At 32.1% G+C, this 9,024-nt stretch overlaps 1 pseudogene; it reads left to right on the top strand.

Moving 5' to 3' along the window:
• The first annotated feature begins 5,749 nt into the window (after nucleotides 1-5,749).
• LOC125494377 (photosystem II CP47 reaction center protein-like) lies at nucleotides 5,750-7,253 on the top strand (annotated as a pseudogene).
• The last annotated feature ends 1,771 nt before the right edge of the window (nucleotides 7,254-9,024 follow it).

Here is a 9,024-nt window from a genome sequence, read left to right as displayed (position 1 = left end):
AGAGTTTGTTTGCCGAGTAGCTCTTACTCTTTTAGTTTTAGATGAACTGGCAGACTGGCAGTTTCACTTTTAATGTAATTTGGTGCAACTTTGAAAGGGTTCAATTAGGTGCTGAAGACTTTAGGCCTGGCTATGTAGGTTTTTGAATACGAAAGTTCAGACATCATTATACCCTTACTGAGTTTAGCTGAACTCATTTATAAGAATTGATGAGACCTAACTTATAACTATCTGATGGAAAGAGGAAGTGGAGGACCTTTGCAAGAATAGGGTCTGACTATGTACAAGTGTAGTGTGTTCCTTCTTAAAATTATAACAGTCAATCTGCATGTGGATTTTCCTCTTTAACACTCCTCACTAGACTTTAGGTCCATTAGACTTCAATATGGATTTTGGTTGTATGAAATCAACCAACAATTCAAAAGGGTCCAAATATATGCAAAAATAGACTCATTTAAAAATAATTGATAAAAGTATGGTCTTTTGTGTGAAAGAAAAAAAAAAGAGCCTATTTACCCCTTGAATGATCACCATAGAATTATTTACTGCCTGTGAAGAGTAGCAATCATCACATTTTGTTATAGTAGCTCTTTGGAAAAGAAATGCAAGCTTGTTTTCAATATGTTATAGTTGGTACTTGCAGGCAGAATTTCCTTAATTAATTTATTCTTTGTTTAATGCTTATCACATTTCCCCTTGAATGGAAAAATATTTCAATGGACAGTTTTTTCTGATGAAGGTTCTTCTGCATATTATCTACCACATTTTGGGAGGAAGCTAATTATATAGGTTCAACTCATAAATCATGAGTTGACATTTAGTGAGCGGAAGCTAGATTTTAATGTGAAATTGTCAATTAGTCATACATTGAAGGTTCATGGTGCAAATTCTATTGTTATACTTGTTGATTCAGCGAAATCAAAATGAGGTGGAAAATCTGCATTTAGATTGTCACTTTTACTATTTGTCACAGAGACATGCATTTCATAGTTTCTGCTGGCTAGTGAGATCACTTGTTTGTATATAGGTTCAACTCATCAACCGTGAGTTGACATTTAGCATACATGTTATTAATTTTTCTCAGCTGCCATTCACACATTAATTTGGAATCAATCACTAAGGCATACATAATCAAGAAAACAGTTGGTGTCTAGTGCCCACCATACAGTGTGACTGCATAAATAAATTAGTATATGTAAACCTCTGTGTGTATTAATTTATTCTTTGTTTAATGGTTATCACATTTCCCCTTGAATTACCAGTTACCACTGGTGCAGTAACACCAAGAATTCAGCCTCCACTAAACTAAATGGATGAAAAGACTCAAGTAAATGCAACAGTTGATATTATGTGTGTCGCTACATGTTTGAGACGGTACAGTTGAGACGACTAGTTATTCCTGATAAGGTACTTGAACATTAGTTATAATTTGGCTTTTAAAAATTTCTATATGATTACAAATCTTTCATACTGTAGATTTGTATCTATATTATATTAGAGAGATGAAGCTAAGAGTATTTTGGATAAATTGGTTGAGAATACTTGATTATTATTTTATATCTGAATGATCTTACTACTAACTATGATAAATTAATTTGCACATGATTAATTATAAAGTTTAATTATTTTTCAAGTTTTTATATATGAATAATTATTTTGTAGTTAACTTTATCGTAGTACTATCTAGGCATTGGTCCAACATATTCTCAGGAGAAAATTGATGAACTCAGAGAGTTGTGGATTACATATGTCGGAGATCAACACGAAGCACAAATGATGAATGAGTTCTAACTTTTCGCCTATTTTTTTTTTACCTTAATCCACTTTTGGACATACATTATATTTTTGGATTTGGATATTGATATCATGTGGATGTGGCTATAGAATAGATTTGATCTTGTTATGATTTAGATTAATATTAATATGTATATATAGTAGTTTTTTTTAGAAGTTTAGATTTATGAATATTAGTTGAATTATTTTGTAATATAAAGAATTTTGGAAGTTTGGAATATCAATTTAATTTATTAGTTGTAAGATCTTATGGGTTGAGTATTAATTATACAACAGATACATGTATTGTACCATCAATGTCTGTGTGCTGCCTACCGTCAATAATATATGCGCGTGAAATAATAATTTGATTATTTTTTTAAAAATATCATAGATAACAGTTATAGGTAATATATGTTATATATATTATAGGAAAACATAACAGTTATTCAAGATAAGTGTTAAATTTTCCTTCTTTCAATTTGTCATATAAATAGCAAACATAACACTTATTTACAAAATGTGTTATCTAGTGGCATAACCTACATTATAAATAACTGTTATGTTTTCTCTGGCAAACATAACACTTTGATCAGGTGTTATGTTAACTTTACATTACATTGACTTGGATAACACCTCAAAACTGTTATGTAAAGTCTTATTTAACAGTTATCTTTGCCCTTTTTTGTTGTAGTGGTTCATTTCAGAATTCGTAAGTTTTTTAGTCTTTGGCTTGGAATGAGCTATTCCTTAGGTTCCAATATAATCTTTTTTTTTCATTTTTAAGAAATTAAGATATTCCACGATACTGAAGGGCAGATCTTAACTTATCTAAGTTAAGAATTTTTGCTTGGGATATATTTTTGTAATGCATCCATTGGTGGATTAGATCCAACTTATTTCCCATAAAAATACATAAGTGAATTTTCCCTGCCATTTCCTTTTCTTTTTTATCTTGTATCATATAAGGTATAATAGAAAGAATTTGTATCTGAAAGTATGCCGTAAACTAAAAATACTTCTCAGAAATGCTCAGTTCAGCAGGAAGGGGCATGCTATTCTTTTTGTTAAAAAAAGATCTTATCGACTATATTATAGTCGATTTTAATTTGACTTAGCTTAGGAATTTTGTGTACAAACACAAGTAGTCTTTAATTATCATATATACATTGGATCATAAATTAGATATGTATTACTTTTCTTTTAGACATTAAAGAAATGAGAAAGGAGGATTTTCAATGCGAGATTTCAAAAAATATCTTTCTGTGGCACCGGTACTAAGTACTTATGGTTTGGGTCTTTAGCTGGTCTATTAATAGAAATCAATCGGTTTTTCCCAGATGCGTTGACATTCCCCTTTTTTTGATTCTAGTTATTGATACGGGAAGGGGTTAAGGAAGATTAGAGATAGAATCAACTATCTGTGAGTAACCCCTCCCTTCTTTTTTTTTGAGAAAAAAAATAGGGAGGGGTTAGTCAAGAAGAAAAGTGGATTCAACCTCATCAAAACTTAGGTTCAGGCTCGAATGGAAATGAAAAAAAAATGCGGGTCTAGGGTAAGAGTATTATACACGATACTTAAATGAAATACTGTGATTAGAAATCTAATTAGAAACCTTTTGAATTTGATTACGTAGTATTTCTTTACTTAATATATTATTATTACTCTATTGATTTCAACAAAATTTTTTGAATTGTATTTCTATTTTTGCAACTTTTCTATTTTTTTCTTCAAGAAAAATTAAAAAGCTGCTTAAATCAAATATCCAAAGGAGGTTCATGGTTAAGGGTAAAGATGTCCGAGTAAGTTATTTGGAATGTACTACTTGTGTTCGAAAGAGTGTTGATAAGAGATCACGGGGCGTTTCCAGATATATTACTCAAAAGAATCGCCACAATACGCCTAGTCGATTGGAATTGCGAAAATTTTGTCCCTATTGTTACAAACATACAATTCATGGAGAGATAAAGAAATAGATCGACCCGAACGTCTCTCGATTAGCCTTTCAAGTAAGGGGACAAAACAATTTTCATTATATATTATTTACTATTTTTTTTAATACAAAATGAATTTCTATATTAAATTCATATTATTATATATAATAAATAAATATATATAAACAAATAAAATCCTATTTCGACTGGACCTAAAAAAAAATTAGAATTAAGAAATCGGATTTTCGGTATAAGGAATAAACTAAACAAACTATGGATAAATCTAAGCGATCTTTTCGTCGGCGTTTGCCCCCGATTCCATCGGGGGATCGTATTGATTATATAAACATGAGTTTAATTAGTCGATTTATTAGTGAACAAGGAAAAATGTATCTAGTCGAGTAAATAGATTGAACTTGAAACAACAATTATTAATTACTATTGCTATAAAACAAGCTCGTATTTTATCTTTGTTGCCTTTTCTTAATAATGAGAATTTTTTTGAAAGAACCGAGTCGACCACTAGAATTGCGAGTTTTACAACCAAAAATAAATAAAATAATAGACTTATTCTTTATTTTGAGATAGTTGAATTGAATCTAAATTTGATTGTCACGTCGTAAGATAATATAAAAATTGGGAATTTTTTTTTTGAATGGATTTGTTGAATTTTTTTATTTATTGTATTTTATTAGACAAATTTCTACTCTATACTCCAGGAGAATAAACTCCGAGAAAATTGATTTAAATCATTTCGAGATATTTGTTACAATATTCTTTTTTTATGATCTCGTTGTAAATCATATAAATACAATTCAGATCTAATATAGCGATTTATGCAAGTATTTTACGATTAAGATTCAATTGTCTCTTGTATAGATCGTGTATAAATTTGCTATAATTATAGTATACCCCCTTTTTCGAGAATTACTGTGTTTATTCGAGTGATCCACAAACGATGAAAATCTTTCTTTTGCCTTTCTCTATCCCGATAGCCAAAACCAAAGCTCTTATTTTCTATTGAGCAATAGTTTGAGTAAGTCTTGAACGGGCCCCTCGAAAGCTTGATCCAAATAAACGATTTTTTTTTTCTTCGTCTTCGAGCTATATATCCTTGTTTAACTCTAGTCATTGAATAAATAAAATTTTGATGAATAACTAATTGATTTTATTTCTTTCAGTTATTCTTTTTCCCCCGGTCTATTAATAAGATAACGAATTTTTCCAATGTATAAAATAAAAATTCCAATATCTTTAGCTATTATAACCTTCCCAACCACTATTTTTTGTCTTTTTTTCGACATTTTGCTTTGAAACAAGATAAATTAAAATATAGATGATTAAAGAAATAGTGGATTCCTTCGTTTCTATGGTCACTATTTAAACGCTGAGGTCCTCTCTATACATCGGAGCCCCTTATTTCATTTTCGGAATCTTTCTTGGGTGAAAGGGGGGTTATCTCAATCGGGAGAGGGAACGAGAAAATCCCATATGACCCAATATATCTGACAAGTCACACTATACGTCAACCCAAGATGCATCTTCCTCTCCAGGACTTAGAAATGGAACTTTTGGAAAACCAATAGGCATTAAATGAAAGAAAAAATAATTAAGTACCCTATTTCACTTTGATTAGGAAACGTAATAATTAGGATTTAGGATTATTGTCTTTATAATATAAACCTCCTATTAATTCTATTTTCTGCATTGCTTAGAAAGGTTTAGTTTAAGAAGAGAGAATAAATAAAGGAAAATTCTTACTAATATAGCCTTCCAATTATGAACAAGTATGAAAGCATTTACTGATAGACGTTGGTATCAACGCCCCAATGCGTATTGCTACTTATCGGGTATAGAATAGATTTCTTTCTCTTTGTTCATACAAACCTAATTGTTCCATTATTACCAACGGAATAGAACAAAAATTAACCGTTGTTCTGAGATAATCTATGGAATAAAAGGGATCCATTGCATAGTCATAGTCTTTTCCAATGCAATAAAGTTACATAGTGTCATTTTTCTTTGGTAAAGGGGTATTTCCATGGGTTTGACTTGGTATCGTGTTCATACCGTCGTATCCAATGATCCCGACCGCTTGATTTCTGTCCATATCATGCATACAACTCTGGATGCTGGTTGGGCCGGTTCGATGGCTTTGTATGAGTTAGCTGTTTTTGATCCGTCTTACCTCGTTCATGATCCAATATGGAGACAGGGTATGTTCGTTATATCTTGCATGACTCATTTAGGAATAACCGATTCATGGGGCGGTTGGAGTATTACAGGGGGGACTATAACGGGTCCCGGCATTTAGAGTTACGAAGGTGTGGCCAGAGCGTATATTGTGGTTTTTGGCTTTTTCTTTTTGGCAGCTATTTGGCATTGGGCGTATTTGGATCTAGAAATATTTTCTGATCAACGTACAGGACAACCTTCTTTGGATTTGCCTAGGATTATTGGAATTCATTTATTTCTTTCTGGGATGGCTTGTTTTGGTTTTGGTTTTGGTGCATTTCATGTAACAGGCTTGTACGGGCCCGGAATATGGGTGTCCGATCCTTATGGACTAATTGGAAACGTACAACTTGTAAGTCCAGCATGGGGCGTGGAAGGTTGTGATCCTTTTGTTCCAAGAGGAATAGCCTTTCATCATATTGCAGCAGGGACATTAGGTATATTTGCCGGTCTATTCCATCTTAGTGTCCGTCTGCCTCAACGTCTATACAAAGGATTATGTATGGGCAATATTGAAATCGTTCTTTCTAGTAGTATCGATGCTGTCTTTTTTACACCTTTTGTTGTTGCCAGAACTATGTGGTATGGTTCAGCAACTACTCTGATCAAATTATTTGGCCCGACACAATGTCTGTAGGATCAGGAATACTTTCAGCAAGAAATATACCGACGAATAAGTGTTGGGTTAGCCGAAAATCAAAGTTTATCGGAAGCTTGGTCGAAATTTCCCGAGAAATTGGCTTTTTATGATTACATTGGCAGTAATCTGGCAAAAACTGAATTATTGAGAGCCGGAACAATGGACAACGACAATGGAATAATTATTGGATGGTTATGCCTACTTTTTTTGAAACCTTTTCGGTCGTTTTGGTAGATGGGGACAGAATTGTTAGAGCTGACGTTCCTTTTTGAAGAGCATAATCTAAGTATAGCGTTGAAAAAGTAGGTGTAACTGTTGAGTTTTACGATGGCAAACTTAATGGAGTCAGCTATAGCGATACTGCTACTGTGAAAAAATATGCTAGACTTGCTCAATTGGGTGAAAATTTTGAATTACACCGTGCTAATTTGAAATTTGGTGGTGTTTTTTTGTAGTAATACGAGGGGTTGGTATACTTTTAGACATGCCTCCTTTTCCCTACTCTTTTTTCTTCAGGCACATTTGGCATGGGTCTAGAACCTTGTTGGTAGATTGTTTTGCTGGTATTGACCCCGATTTGGATATTAAAGTAGAATTTGGCGCATTCCAAAAAATTGGAGATCTAACTACACGAAGACAAGGGGTTTATTATAACATTGCTTTGTGATTTGACAGAGGATACTAGAGCAATCTTGATTTTAATTACCGTCCTTTTTATCATTATCGGGAAAGTAACCCCAATTAAACAGGTATGGAAGCTATAATTGTAAACCATAATCTAATCTATTCAAAGTGCCATGCTATTATTACTTAATATTAATATTTCATATTGTGAAGGCATAGTCTTCTTTTTTTCTCTCAAATAATAAACTCATTGGCGCAAAGCGTGAGGGAATGCTAAACGTTAAAGTAATCTCCTCCGATGAGGATAAAATATCCCATTGAAGCAGCCAACCCCATATATATTGTATGTACATCTGGTCGCACAAATTGCGTGGTATCATAAATAGCTACTCTGGGATTTACCCACCCGCCAGGATAATTTATAAACAAATACAAATATTTGGTATCGTCATCGATACTGAGATATACCATAAGACCAATAAGTTGATTTGAGATGTCGCTATCGACTTCTTGGCCTAAAAAAGCAATTTTTCTCGATAAATTAAGTTGATTAGGGTAAAATTGTATCCCTTAGGAACCGTACATGCACCTTTAGATGCATACGGTTCAAACAAAATTCTGAAAAAATAAAATCAAAGTGTAGATTTTATATCCTTATTTTTTCATCGAGGTTTTTTCAACTTATAATCAATAATCAACGGTCTTCTTTTCTATTTTTCAAGAAAGATTACTTTTTTTTCCTTTTTCGAAATTACCCGTATAATAATAGAATAAAATTCTACTAATTCAAAAAAAAATTGAATTTACTAAACTTATTGAACTTACTTTTCATTGATGTATCATATCATCAAGATCCAATCCAAATCATGATGTTATTTTCTTGTTCTTCAATGGGTCTCGTTTCTTTTTTTTTTTTGGTTTATGCTATACTCCGGGTAAGGATCTGTCCGATTTTGATTTGCACATATAGGGTAAATGTTTACAATACCACTTGTTGTTGTTATTAAAATTTCCCTTATTTTTTTTAATTTATTTCATATCGTTTCTATCGTCAATTTCAATATTCAACATATTATGAATTTCATTACTTTAATTGAGTGATTAAGGTTAAGATCGCTCTTTCTCTATTTTGAATTTCAAATTGAAACGATTATGAGTTTAAAGTACATAAACTATATAATACAAGTAGTAATTTGCAATATATTCTAAATTGGGATTAGGGTTTTTATAGGCGGAGCCTGGATACTTCGTTTTATTGGTCCAACTGAGCCAACCATAAATTATTCTAGTTGATAATATTAATCGAAATCCCCCTAAAACTAAAAAATGATCTAATTGCATTTCACGCTCCAAATTTTGGACGATTCAATCAATCTTTCTTGGGCGAAAGGGGGGTTATCTTAATCGGGAGAGAGAACGGGAAATATCCCATATGACCCAATATATCTGACAAGTCACACTATACGTCAACCCAAGATGCATCTTCCTCTCTAGGACTTCGAAAGGGAACTTTTGGAAAACCAATAGGCATTAAATGAAAGAAAAAATAATTAAGTACCCTATTTCACTTTGATAAGGAAACGTAATAATTAGGATTTAGGATTATTGTCTTTATAATATAAACCTCCTATTAATTCTATTTTCTGCATTAATATAGCCTTCCAATTATGAACAAGTATTAACGCATTTACTGATTGACGCTGGTATCAATGCCCCATTGCGTATTGCTACTTATCAGGTATAGAATAGATTTTTTTCTCTTTGTTCCTACAAACCTAATTATTCCATTATTACCAACAGAATAGAACAAAAATTAA

This window comes from Beta vulgaris, chromosome 7 (assembly GCF_026745355.1).
Source record: "Beta vulgaris subsp. vulgaris cultivar EL10 chromosome 7, EL10.2, whole genome shotgun sequence".
Taxonomy (NCBI): domain Eukaryota; kingdom Viridiplantae; phylum Streptophyta; class Magnoliopsida; order Caryophyllales; family Amaranthaceae; genus Beta; species Beta vulgaris.
This window is presented reverse-complemented; position numbering and strand designations above follow the sequence as displayed.